Source organism: Amblyomma maculatum, chromosome 11, assembly GCF_055883805.1.
Source record: "Amblyomma maculatum isolate TAMU_Amacu chromosome 11, ASM5588380v1, whole genome shotgun sequence".
NCBI lineage: Eukaryota > Metazoa > Arthropoda > Arachnida > Ixodida > Ixodidae > Amblyomma > Amblyomma maculatum.
In genome coordinates, this window is record NC_139354.1 from 80,485,105 (window position 1) to 80,499,235 (window position 14,131).

Here is a 14,131-nt window from a genome sequence, read left to right on the forward strand (position 1 = left end):
CATGTAATGACGAAGTTGTTTGGGTAAACAAAAGGCAACCCATATGTAAATAGCGTAAAGAAAGGCTCCATGCAAATCGAAAAAGGAAGATTTAAAGAGCACTTTTTATTGGCGATGGTTAATAAACATTTGAAAAAGACCAAAGCTCTTCAAATACAATAAGCAGTCCTTTTCTTCAAAATTATTCAGCTTGCGAGACTTTACAGTAATTAATTCTGGCTTTCAGCTTCTAGGCCGCGTTCAAATGTTACTTCCTTGCTCGTTGTACCAGCAATCCGATTCCTTCGCAGTCCGAAGCCATCGCTGGACCGCTGTAGTCACGAACCTCACAGGCAGGACCCACTCTAGGGCATGCTGTCCTTCCTTACGCACCCTAGAAATTAAACGAAAGAAAACGATAACCTTTCATTCTTTATTCACAGGACCAATGATTTTCAAGCGTGTTAACAGCGTCACCAAGGCCACTATTACAAGGAACTGCAATGCAATCTAAGCTGAATTTCGGTGTTTTATTTTGCGGACTATATCTGAAGTGAGCTGAAATATGTGTTGTACTATTTTACGCATATACTAAGCTTCCCAGAAGATTTGATGCAAGGGCTAAAATACAAAAATTGACAGGCAGGCGAAGAAAATCAAGTATATTACCAGCAACTACCTTGACCGCTAAAGAAAAGGTTCTGTTACTATTTTAATTTCAGCGTATTTACCCATATTGAGATTAGAATATAACTGGGAGTTGATGGCGAAGATCACCTCCAATTATCCCCCCTCTAGATTACACAAATCAAATCTTTATACCAACGAGGTCTTCAAGAGATAGAACTACTGAAAGAAAAAGCTACCAATAGGGGCTGTAGTTTGTGAGCTGTATTACGTGAGTACTACGAAAAAAGTCTACTGTGGTTGCGTTGTAACTTGCACTGTATACATGGCGTAGTTATCGGTTTTGATTAAAACTATTTTGTGTAGGTTAGCAAATGTAGTTGTCCTCCAGATACGTTATCAATAGTAAATGAGTGAATATAAAAATGAATTACAGACCTGTGTGTAAGTCTTATTGGAAAGCATGTATCGACACTACCGTCCACACTGGCAGTTCGAGCATGTTTGTTTATAAAATGTTTATATGCGATTCTCAGGGCTTATTAGCAGTATATATTACACCTAGACACATGAAATGATCAATAGAATATAATGAAAATATAAATAATATCAGCATCATGAGGAGCACGCTTATTTTTCGACCGAAGGATAACGGCAGTTGTTTTAATTTTGTTAATCTTCATGTGTTTCGATGAGAACAATTGTTGTAGTTTAGCTATGGTGTGATTACAATCAGAGATAAGTTTATGCATGTTACTAACAGAAAACAATATGCGACTATCATCTGCATATATAATAATTATTGCGTTCTGAATAATATTAACAACGTCCTTAATTAAAGTTTAAATGACAGGGGACCCAATTTGCTGCCCTGTAAAACACCACATAGCTGGACATCACTCGTGGGCGCGAGTTGGTTTTTGTGAGTACTTGAAATACATTTGATAAATGTAATTCTACTAACTCTAAACCGCACCCTCCTATAACATTAACGGCCATCTTCTGCAGCAAAACATCGTGATTCACCATATCGAAAGCCTTGAGAAATCGACAAATAGGCCAACGACTACTGGTTTGTTTTTGAAAATTGCTAAACTATATTATTTGGTGAAGCAGAGCTAATTCAGTAGATTTCTTCTTTCAGATCCCAAACTGGTGGTTCATTAATAAATTGCAGCTGTCAACAAAATTTAAGATGCTATAGTGTATTGTTTTTAAAAGGATTTAAAAGTATAAGAAACATAGACACGCAAGGTAACAGCATTTCGTTTCGACTTTCATGTTAAAGAGCGTACTAACTTCGCAATTTTCATTTTCATCGGAAATGTCACTAACGTCAACCATTTAATTAAAATACAGGCATGAACTGGTTTTATGACATCTGCGACTTATTTTACTGGTTTTATTTGAATGTCGTTGTTAGTCCTACTGCTACTGTTCCTTAAAATCACGATTGGCAAATTTACTTACTTTACTGTGGCCGACTGTAAAATTAAGGATTTGTCATCGCTCAAGTTGATATAACGATATGAATTTGATGAACGTCTTGTTTTACTCATATTTTAAAGGAACTATTGAAAGTGTCACCCTTTTCTGTCTCAAGCAAATATTTTTTATGAATAGTTTGGATATGCAGCTCAGTCGGTTGTCAGGACGCAGGTTCAAGTTTAATTTGTGTTAAAGTAACCCAGCGGAAGCCGTTTTTACATCCAAATTTTTTCGTTAGTTGGTTCAGATACCGTTTAAAAACGCTTATGCCATCAGGATTGTAGGTGTCAACATTCTTTATATAGCCTATCTTTTACTGTCCTTCGTTGATACAGTTCATATGCGACCCACGGTTTTAGAATTTTCCTATTTCGTTAGCGTCTTCTAAGTGGAAAGGGAACATTGCACATTCGTTTGAAATATTTTAAAAGATATTGTAGGAATTTTCCGCCTCATGCACAATCAGGATAGGCATCAGTCTACTTAAAGCACCTCATTTCTAAGCGCCTTACGAGCCGTGTCAGTTGATGCAAGCTTTCAGCAGGCGAAAGGCTTAGAGGGCTGGTATACCGTCATGAGAAACAACACGGGAAGACGGTCAGTAATGCAACCGTATAGAGCACCAGCTTTCACAAGTTCTGACGGGCAATTCGTTAATATTGCCGCGGATGGTTGACAATGATATTTGTTGTTTATAGACAGCCCCCGGCATGCAACCTAATCACTGGGATTCTAGCGCATAGATCAGTATTGTATTTTTGTTTGTTCATTCTCGTTAACGCGAGATACTGCTTTATCTTAAGTTGAGGACAACCCAGAGGACTATGGAACGCAAAATGGTAGGGGGAACATTAAGAGATAGGAAGCATGCAGAGTGGGTCAGAGAAATAACTCAAGTTACCGACATTCTAGTGGAAATTAAGAAGAAGAAATGGGCATGGGCGGGACATGTAGTGCGAAGAGAGGATAACCGATGGCCGCTTAGGGTAACAAACTGGATTCCAAGAGAAGGAAAGCGTAGCAGGGGGCGGCAGAAAGTTAGGTGGGCGGATGAGGTTAATAAGTTCGCTGGGGTCAAGTGGATGCAGCTAGCCCAGGACCGGGTTAAGTGGAAAAATATGGGAGAGGCCTTCGCCCTGCAGTGGGTATAGTCAGGCTGATGATGATGATGACTGCTTTATCACTTTGGTTATGGCGCAAAGTGCGCTGATATGCATCTCGAGGAATGCGGCCACTCGTCTCAGTTGCTACAATGTTCCAGATTAAGCTCGTCCCCATTTGCGGCTTTATCTAGTTGTTCCTTGCCGCTTTTGAATTGAGCGTTTGTAGGTGAGACGGGGCAGTAATTCTATGGCAAGCGAGCACGATTGCTGCTATCAGCGCCGCCGAATTGTGCAGGTATTTTCAGAGACCAAGTCAGCCCAATAAAGAGTTATTTATTTATTTAATTATTACAACCTCAAAGGCCACATTGAAGGGGCATAACATGAGGGAGTGGGTTACAGGGCATAATATTGCTTCGATTGATGTTTTGGATACTGATCGGGCAGTATGGAGCACAACGTCGGCACGCAAGTCATTCCAGTCTTTCTTTGTGCGCATAAAAAATGCATACATATGAGCAGATGTACGGGCTTGCGGAGGATGGGTAGTCTTTCCGCGGTTCGTGCGGCTGGAGGTGCGCTATGCAGGGACAATAACAGATTCGTGCGGAACATGACAATATATTTTAGTCAATAGATAGTCTAGCGATGCTATACGGTTAGCTAAATCTGAGAGATGAGCATTGTATTTTAGTTTGGTGACACTTACATGATAAGGATAGCCAGAGAAAATGAATCTAGCGGCGCGGTTTTTTATTGCTGCTAGTGTGTTAGAAAGATTAGTATGATTATTGTATCAAATAGCGCGTGCATACTCTAGTTTGCGCCGTACAAATGTTACATAAAGTAGTGATTTTAACGATGATGGTGCTAGGCGTAGTGTTCTCAGAACATACCCCCGAAATCTATTTCCTTCTTTAGAAATTTGTGTTACGTGGTATGTCCGCTTAAGATCCTGTTTTAAATGAGGTCCAAAGTATTTATATGTGATGAGAGCTGCGACTTGTGAGTTAGCAATTAAGTACTTTGAAGATGGTTCAATGGGACGCCTGTGAAATTGAAGTAAAGAGGTTTTCAATATGTTAAGAGACAGTAGCCATTTATTGCACCAAGTTAAAATGCGATATATGTTGAATTGAAGAACCTGACGATCACTATGAGTGATTATAGGGCGTAAAACAACACAATCGTCAGCAAATATGCCTGTTTTAAACCATACGTCAGTTGGCATGTCGTTTATATAGATAAGAAAAAGCAGGGGCCCTAGAACTGTGCCCTGCGATACCTCAGATATAACAGAGGAGTGAGACAATGAGCATTTATTAGCGAGAACACACTATGGCCGGTTAGTTAGAAAGTTATGAAGACAGTCAAGAACCAAGGAATTGAGTATAAGACGTGAAAGTTAAAAAAGGCCATTTGCGGGGCAGTTTCAAATGCCCTTTCGAAATGTAAGAAGAGGGCACGCACTAAAATGTTGTGATCAATATTGGAGCTTAGATCAATATTAAAAAAAGCTGAGTATCGCAAGAAAAGCCCTTTATAAAACCCTCTAGGTTAGCGTGAAAGAAATGAAACGAAACAAGAAATTTCATGATATGAGAAAAGAATAAATGTTCCATTAGTTTAGATGGAACGCTAGTAATGGATATTGAACGGTAATCATGACGGGAAGATGGAGGCCTTTTTTGTGATAGTGGAATGACTTTGCCCACTTTCCTGTCGTGCGGTAGAATGCCCGAAGAAAGCGATTGCTGAAAGTTTTGGGATAATAGGATAATTGTGGCATATTTCGTATTTCAATGCCTTTGATTTATTGCCAATACCTGGTGATGAGGTTAGCTTCAAAGAATCGATTATATTAGCAATACCGTGGGGTTCGAATGAGATATCAGGAAGAGCTGGGAAATAAAAGGGCGGAAAATCAGACAGGTCCCCATCTGGATCGCGAGTGAACGCAGAACTAAAGGTGCGATTAATTACTTCACCAACATCAAGGTCTGCAACTGAAATCATGTCATCATCACTAAGTATCATTCGGTTCCTGCAACTCTAGAATTGACGAGGGTTCGTGCATAGCATTTCTAGCAGTGTCGTATTCAAAAATGATTGCTTAGCTTCAAAGACATGGGCGCTAGGTAGTTGTTCGGCTTCGTAATACTGCTGCCATGTATTAGAGTTGTTATTTCATCTCGCTGTTTGAAAGAGCGTTTTCTTCTTGTTATTGATGAATTTTATGTTGGTGGACTGAAGTACAGGAATGCGGTTTCTAAAGGTTAAGAGCTAGCGTTGTAGACCACCAGTCGTGGCTTACGTTTACCAATCATAACCTGAAAAGCTGTCTTTGAACGCGTCTGCACGGGATTTCACAAGACAACCATCCCTTAGCCTATTCATCCCGCTCCTTAATTAACACACAGAAGCTGTACGCACAGATTGAAAACCAGGAAGTAGCTCATGGCTTCATAAAATTGAAAGACTACATACTCTGGCGACCAGTAGTCACAGTGGCGTTCGACTACAGACCTGTTGAATGAATTTTCAAAAGGCCGCTTTGTGGCAGCCCTCTACGCCTTCAGCGCATGCGGCTTGTGTTTCAGAATCGCAATCAGCGTAAAGTACAAACAAGAAAAAAATTCGCTTTGGCTGACACCCTGTCGCGCTTTCCTTATAAAGCAGCCCGTGGCCGAAACAGAGCAATTTAAAGTCAGCTTTCTTTCTTCGCCACCTATGTAAGATCAACAGCTCTTGAGTATAAAATATGCAGCCATTAACGACGCGCTCAATGACCAAGTTTTGCCGTTATGTCTGCACTGAGTGGCCACTAAGCAACCAGCCACTGTCGGATTCCTTAAATACCTACTGGAGCAGCTACTGTGATAAGTTGCACGTCGAAGATGGGCTGCTTCTTAGAAAGAACAGACTTATCATTCTTTCCAGCCATGCGCGGAGAAGTCCAGGAACTGCGCCACGCTGCATATTGTGGCAAAGACAAAATGAGCGCGAGAGCCAGACAGGGAATTTCCTTGCAAAACATGAGCGCTGACATAGTAATTGTAAAAGTCATTCCTCGTATGCAATAGGTATAGAAAGAGAAAATGGAAAACTACCCATGCTTAGCAACGAGTTACCGAATTCGCCGCGGCAAATTCTGAGAAGTGACCTTTTCCACCACGAATGCAATGAATAACTTATACTAGTAGATTTGTGCTCTTTTTTCGAGGTTCTCAATCTTAATTGGACCACTGCTACTGCTGTTATCGAGGCAAGAGCAGAAATCGCAATTCTTGGCATCCCAGGCACGATATGGAATTATAACGGCCCTCCCTTCAGCAGTGCAAGCTTTCAATTCTTTGCAAGTCGGTTAACCATCAAACATAACACGTTGAGCCCGTACTACCCCCGGGGAAACCGGCTGGCAGAACACGCCGTTCAAGAAGATAAAAAGCTGCTCAATAAATGTTCGTTTCCCTCACTTGAAGTTTACAGTTCCTTGTTGGATTGGAGGGACACTCTGAGAGAGGAACGTCTGCAGTCCTCAGCTCAAAGACTAATGGTGCATCACACGAGTATACAACTTCTGGTCCTAAAATGCCATTTGGTGAGAAAGCCGGATCCCCCTAACGTGGTACAACAGCGACTACAAGAAATAGCAAACAAACAGCGTAGGAACACTAGACCGGCATGCAGTCTAGCAGAACTTCCCAGTGGAAACCGGGTGTCTGTGTACGACACACACAGCAGACCATGGGCTCCGGCCATAGTGATTGGCGCTGCCACGTCATGGGATCGTACGTCGTGGCTGCAGAGAGTGGACAGCGGTTACGCAGCACGAGAGAGAATCTAGCCACACAAGCCGCGGAGCAGGCCTCTGGATTTAAATAGGAGCCCCCAGGGCCTGTTTATTCAAGTAGCCAGCCTATGGAGATACTTTATGGCATCCTTCGGAGAAGTGAACGCATACTACTAGAGCCGTTGCATTACCCACTGCTAGAACGTAAAACGTAGTGAAGCAAGCCTACTTTGCAGAAGTTCATAATATTCCTGTATATTTTGTTCCTGCTCCGTCTTTTTTTCTTTCCAAAGAAGGGAAGATGTGAAAGAGCGGAATGCCATGTCTGTGATAACTGCGTATGTTTTCAGCGCTGACCGCGTATCGCACGCGTCCTTAGTTGAATATAGTGTAAAGAAGACGAAGAAGAAACAACGCTGCGGCATCGCCATCACCATCGCTGGTTTCCGGTGCCCATCTCTCTCGCGCTGAAGCTGTGCCCTGCGGCTGGTATTCCGATCCTGCTGTGTCCGAATTACTGCCAGCGCTAGACGTTCCAATCAACTATTAAATCCACATTTCACTTGGTGGAGGCCAAGCTGATGTTCCCTGTACCCATCTCGCCCTGGAACTTCGCAGCAGAACGTTGATACCCCAATGACGGAGCCTACTTCATCGCACCTGCCTTCGTCAGTCACCTGCACAGGTGCCCTTCGTCAAAGGGACCCCGCTACCTTCAGTGGAAGCAGCGATGACGACGTCGACGATTGGCGGTCCACTTACGGACGAGTCAGCCGTCACAATAACTGGGGCGCCAATCGTAAGCTGAATAATGTCATCTTTTACTTGAGCGACGTCGATAATCTGTGGTTTTGAAACCACGAGTCGGACTTTACCACCTGGGCGAATTTCAAGACCAAATTTTTCTGATGTCTTTGGCCGCCCCACCGTCCGAAAACTCCGCGCGGAACAGCGTCTTCGATCGCGACTAGAGCTGCCCGGTGAAACGTTCACCAGTTACATTGAGGACATTGTTGATTTGTGTCACCGCGTTGACCCGACCATGACCGAGGCCGTTAAGATACGTCATGTCCTCACAGGAATTGATGACGGCGCTTTCAGCATGCTCATCGCCAAAGGCCCCACTACGGTCAAGGAAATCTACGACCTCTGTCAAAGCTACGACGAGATCCGCAAGGAGCGTGTTTTGATTCGGCCGCCTCATGCATCATTCGCTGGACTAGCCGCGGAGAGGGAGTCATCTAGCCTCTCTGAAGACATCAAGGCTTTTGTACGTCAGGAGGTCGCGCGACAACTGTCTCTGCAGCCATATATTAAGGAGTCGACACCAACTGGCCTTGTTCCAGAGCTTCGCCGCGCAATCCAGCAACATATATCTGAAGTCGTCCCTAATCCTCCTCAATCAGCTCCAGTCGCACCCTCAATGCCGTTCCTCACGCCCACAATTCCATCGCCCGGCGTTGCGCGACTGAGCTACGCTCCAGCATTTGCGCCGGCTCCTCAGGTATTGCGTCGCACGTATGCCGAAGTTACTTCAAGTCCACCTCCTGAGCCAGCATATACCAATGCTTCGCCCCCTATCCGTTCGGCACCAATAGCTTTTGCTCCCTCCTTGCGTCAGACACTATCTCCATGGCGCACGTCAGACAACAGGCCTATTTGCTACCAGTGCGGCATCCCTGGACACACTACACGCTACTGCCGGCGCCGAATAAATATGGCCTTTGCTGCACGGCCTGCGCCACCTTATCTGTCCCCCCACCCATGGGGTTCTCCAACAGCACCAACCGATCCTCCGGACTTCCTGCCGCGTCGTTCGCCATCACCACGTCGCCGCTTCATTTCGCCAATGCGCCGACGACTCGCAACTCAGCCGGAAAACTAACCGCCGAAGTTCGCGAGGCACCAACTGCGTATTCGACAAAATTTCAAAGCCCTCGTCTTACTCCCGCGAATGTTACTGCTGTCATCTGTGAAGGTGTTTATACTCTGGCGCTCGTCGACACCGGTGCCGCTGTATCAGTTATCAGCCAAACACTCTGCCGCTTCCTCCGAAAAGTGACTACGCCCCTCGAGGGACTATCGCTTCGTACCGCATCCGCTCACAGTATACAGCCGACAGCTGTCTGCATTGCTTGCGTCGTCATTGCTGCAGCCTTGTACATCATCGAATTCGTCGTTCTCCCCACATGTTCTCATGACGTCATTCTCGGCTGGGATTTCCTGTCCCAGCATCATGCTATCATTGACTGAGGCAATCCTTAAGTATAGCTCATTGAACCAAGTGATGCACCGTCTGATGCCCTGCTCCACGGGTCGTGTCCTCGTTTTGCGGCCAAACTCCTCGTAGCTCATGACAACCATCCCACCCGTTAGCGCTGTTCTGGTTCCCCTCACTGCCCCTTTTACCACCGCCGCGACAGTCCTCTTCGTGCCCTCTAACGTTGTCGGCCGCCGCCGCCACTTACCGCTGCCGTTTGCCGTCCTTGACATGAACAAGGGCGCTTGCACACTTCTGGTAGCCAATCATCTTGCGTCTCCCGTTATGTTGATCGAAGGGGAGTGCCTCGGCCGCATCGAGCCCGTCGACCTTCTGTTCGCCTTTGATGATTTGTCATTCCCTGTTTGCCAAGTTGACGCCTTGACTCCAACTCGTGTGGCTTCAGATCCGCTACAGCGGGACCTTTTTGACCATTTTGTGGACAGCGCTCTAGAGCTGCACCACCGCGAGCAACTTCTTGACCTTCTACACCAATTCCGCTCCTCCTTCGACATCCCGCAATCTTCCTTGGGCCGCACGACGACTGTTTCTTAGCTAATTGACACTGGCGCTCACCCACCTCTCCATCAGCGGCCGTATCGGGTGTCCCCGACTGAGCGCCGCGTTATTGCCCAACAAGTCGATGACATGCTGCAACGCGGAGTAATTAGAGAATCCTGTAGTCCATGGTCATCTCCTGTGGTCCTAGTTAAGAAGAACGATGGCTCCATACGATTTTGTGTTGATTATCGCCGCCTCAACAAAATTACTCGTCGTGATGTGTATCCCCTCCCACGAATCGACGATGCCCTAGACTGCTTGCAAGGCTCAGAATTCTTTTCCTCACTCGATTTGCGCTCTGGATATTGGCAGGTGCCCATGGCAGAGGAGCATCGCGCTAAGACCGCCTTTATTATTCCAGACGGACTATACGAATTTAATGTTATGCCGTTCGGACTCTGTAACGCCCCAGCCACATTTGAAAGAATGATGGACACTGTACTGCGTGGCCTGAAATGGAACATCTGTTCATGATACCTCGATGATATCGTCCTCTTTTCAAACGACTTCTCTACCCACCTGACTCGACTTCGCCAGGTCTTCACTTGCCTAACCCGCGCCGGTATTAAACTGAACCTCAAAAAGTGCCGCTTCGGTGCTCGCCAGCTCACAATGCTCGGACATGTGTGCAAAAATGGAGTTCTGCCTGATCCTGAGAAGCTCCGCGCCGTTGCTGACTTTCCGAAACCGACCACTTTGAAGCAGCTTCGACGCTTCGTGGGCCTCTGCTCGTACTTTCGTAGTTTTGTTCGCAATTTCGCAACCATCATAGCCCCCCTTACACAGCTCTTTAAAGGCATCCCTAACCTCTCCTCTTGGTCGCCAGCCTGCGATGATGCATTCGCGACACTGCGCAATGTTTTGACGTCACCGCCAATCCTTCGCCATTACGACCCTACTGCACCTACAGAACTTTACACCGATGCCAGTGGTGTCAGCCTCGGCGCCGTCCTCGCCCAGCGCAAGCCTGGCTTCTCCGAATACGTTGTCGCCTACACAAGTCGTGCTCTTACCAAAGCCGAGTCCATATACTCCGTTACCGAAAAGGAGTGCTTAGCGATCATGTGGGCTATAACGAAGTTCCGCCCTTACTTATATGGCAACTCCTTCGAGGTAGTTACAGATCATCACGCTCTCTGCTGGCTCGCGTCTCTCAAGGATCCGTCTAGCCGTCTCGGGCGCTGGGCTCTCAGGCTTCAGGAATACGACATCCGTGTAGTGTACCGCTCTGGCTGCAAGCACTCTGACGCCGATGCTCTGTATCGATCACCGATGCGTTCGCCTAACTCATCATCCCCTCCTCAAGCCTCCTTGTCAGCCCTTGCCATTGAGGATATGCCTTTCGAGCAACGACCAGATCCTTGGGTTTCTAACCTGTTAGATGACCTTGGCACTACTTCCGCGGCTATGATTCCTCGGGCACTCCGCCGACAGGCCTCCCATTGTACCCTTCGGGACGGCCTCCTCTACCAAAAGAACTACAACACAGACGGCAGAAAATGGCTTCTTGTCATTCCGCGCCACCTCCGTTCCGAGGTTTGTGCCCACCATCACACTGACCCGCAAAGCGCTCATGCCGGTGTCCTGAAAACCTATGATCGAATTCGTCAGAGGTATTACTGGCGGATAATGTACAATTTCGTAAGTCGTTACATTCGCTCTTGTACCGCCTGTCAACAACTCAAGATTTCTCGCCACCCCGCTGGTCCTCTCCAGCCTTTACCGTGTCCAGCTCGCCCGTTTGATCGCGTGGGAAAGATTTCTATGGTCCACTACCATGCAGAGTCGCCAGTAATCGATGGGTCATCTCCGCCGTCGACCACCTGACCCGTTATGCGGAGACTGCTGCGCTTCCCGCGGCGACAGCCCGAGAGGAAGCCCATTTTCTTCTGCACCACTTCATTCTTCGACACGGCGCCCCTCGCGAGCTACTCAGTGATAGAGGTCGTGTCTTTCTTTCCGAAGTAGTCCAAGAGCTCCTGTCGTCTTGCAAGTCGATACATCGGACTACAACCGCGTACCACCCGCAAACCAATGGCCTCACGGAGCGTTTCAACCGTACGCTTGGGGACATGCTCGCAATGTATGTTACATCTGAATCTGGGAGGTCCAACTGGGACCAGGTACTGCCACGGCCGTGAACCATCTTGTACTCTGGACACAATTTTGCCATACCATCCAGATGCCTCTAAGTACAGTGCTTTTTCCGATATTTTACAGAAGGCTGAGGAATGCCGTCAGCTAACTCGCATGTTTACCTCCAACACTCAAGGCTATCGCAAAGATCAGCATGATAGCGATACTCCTGCTCCGACGTTCCTGGCTGACAACTTCGTTTGGCTATGCGTTCCTGCCACCAGCAAACTAGAAACGAAATACCACGGACGTTATCGCGTCTTGGAACGCACATCCCCTGTTAACTACATCATCGAGCCAGTCACCCCTTCTTCCGACCACCACCGCCGCGGCCGTGCGGTTGTCCATGTTAGCCGCCTCAAGCCGTATTACAACCCTCTGGTTGTTTCTTCGCCGTGAGTCGCCAGGATGGCGACTTCTTCACGCGGGGGAAATGTAAAGAAGACGAAGAAGAAACAACGCTGCGGCATCGCCATCATCATCGCTGGTCTCCGGCGCCCATCTCTCTCGCGCTGAAGCTGTGCCCTGCGGCTGGTATTCCTATCCTGCTGTGCCCGAATTACTGCCAGCGCTAGACGTTCTAATCAACTATTAAATCCACATTTCAATAGGAATAAATGACTTTTTGTTCTATGCCGCTTGTCTGTTTGACAGATCCTGCCTTCGGCCCGACAGACCCGAAAAGCAACGCTTCCAGACATCCGTGAAAATGTCCTACACGCACTGGGCATTCCTCCGGCACCGGCTCCAACATTCTCACCCCAAGTACCCAAAGCGATGAACAACGCTGCTGCTTTACGACATTCTATGTTCCAACGAGACCTTTCAAGACGCCCCCGCGATGCGAAGATGCTGGTACTGAACAGAAACCTTTAGTCCCCACCCGACTAGCCTGCGAAACTCCGTCAAGTCCATGGAAGCGTGACGCCTGGAGGACTGTGAACAACCGCCTATTTTGTTTCCACTGCAGTGTGGCAGGCCACGTTGTACGTCATTGCCCATACAGACGCATCTGCCTGCGCGGCTTCGTCTCGATGCCCCACGTCAGCGTCCTGGCGAACAATCAGAAGAAATCGAGAACTACTTGCGCAGAGCAGTGGCATGACGATAGCCTCAATAATGATGCGACCAGATTTCAGACTACACTTCAGGCTGAAACCGCCGCACATCAAATTGAAAATGGTGTGCCCTGCCGGCGACCTCAACACACAAAGGATCTGAGATCGGACACCAAGGACCACACGCAATGCAGACACGAACACATGACCTGGAAGTGTATATTGACTGTCACATAGTTACTGTCTTAGTGGACACCGGAGCTGACTGTTCTATCAATAGTGGACCATTCGCCACCTGAGGTCAAGAAAGGGACCACCACTTGGGATGACTCGCTTAATACGCCACTGGAGCGATGCACCGCAATGTTTACAGTAAATAGGCGTACTTACCTTACCAACATTCTGAACGAATATTAGGCCATCATCAACCTCCGACTTAAGCTCATAGAGCTCTCAGTGGACAAAGCCATACCTGCTACAACTTCGACGCATCACGTCGCTCCCAACTTCCTCGACGGAGAATTCGCCGTCCCGCCCGGATTAAGCAATATTCTCCCTGTGAATAAAAACGAAATTAAAATCATTGAACGGGTTGTCAAATGAAACTCTCAGTTGTTACTGGATAGAAGACTTGGCATTGCAAGAGGAATTGTCCATATTCGAAATGGGCAAGCTCAGTTGCTGGTAACCAACATCGCCTAAGAAAATCGGCATGTCAAAAACAGAATAACGGTCTCGTTCTTTGACGAAATAGGAGACGTCTGAGATGTGTTTGCTATCCCCGAAGAGCCCACGAAAGACAAAGGTGACCAAGGCCACAACCAAAGGTTTGAAGCAGGCAAGATCAGCTAGGGACCATTCTTCAATATTGTGAGCACTATGTGGCGCTTCATCTTCTACACGGCTGAACGTGCTGCTTAGTCTTCATCCTGCTCCCTCTTGTAGATACCCATCGTCATCGCGGAGTGTGGTTGGCTGCAGTGTGCAACCAAGACTTCAGGTCTCCGATAAAACCTGATCCTTCAAGTCCGGCCTTCGCGTTACCCTACACGTGTTGGAGGTGCGCCTTAATTTCCCCGCTGCTTCGTCACCTGCATCCACCTGGAGCTCCGTTCTGGCCGTCGTT

At 47.1% G+C, this 14,131-nt stretch overlaps 1 long non-coding RNA gene across 1 annotated transcript in view; it reads right to left on the reverse strand.

The window, feature by feature from the left end:
- Nucleotides 1-93: 93 nt before the first annotated feature.
- The window catches only part of LOC146174249 (uncharacterized), a 62,076-nt gene continuing 48,038 nt past the window's right edge, over nucleotides 94-14,131 (reverse strand). Inside the window, exons 4-5 of the long non-coding RNA XR_014702250.1 lie at nucleotides 13,478-13,561; nucleotides 94-373 (exon numbers count right to left, since the gene is read on the reverse strand). This is a non-coding gene — a long non-coding RNA (uncharacterized LOC146174249). The remainder of the gene's footprint in view (nucleotides 374-13,477; nucleotides 13,562-14,131) is intronic.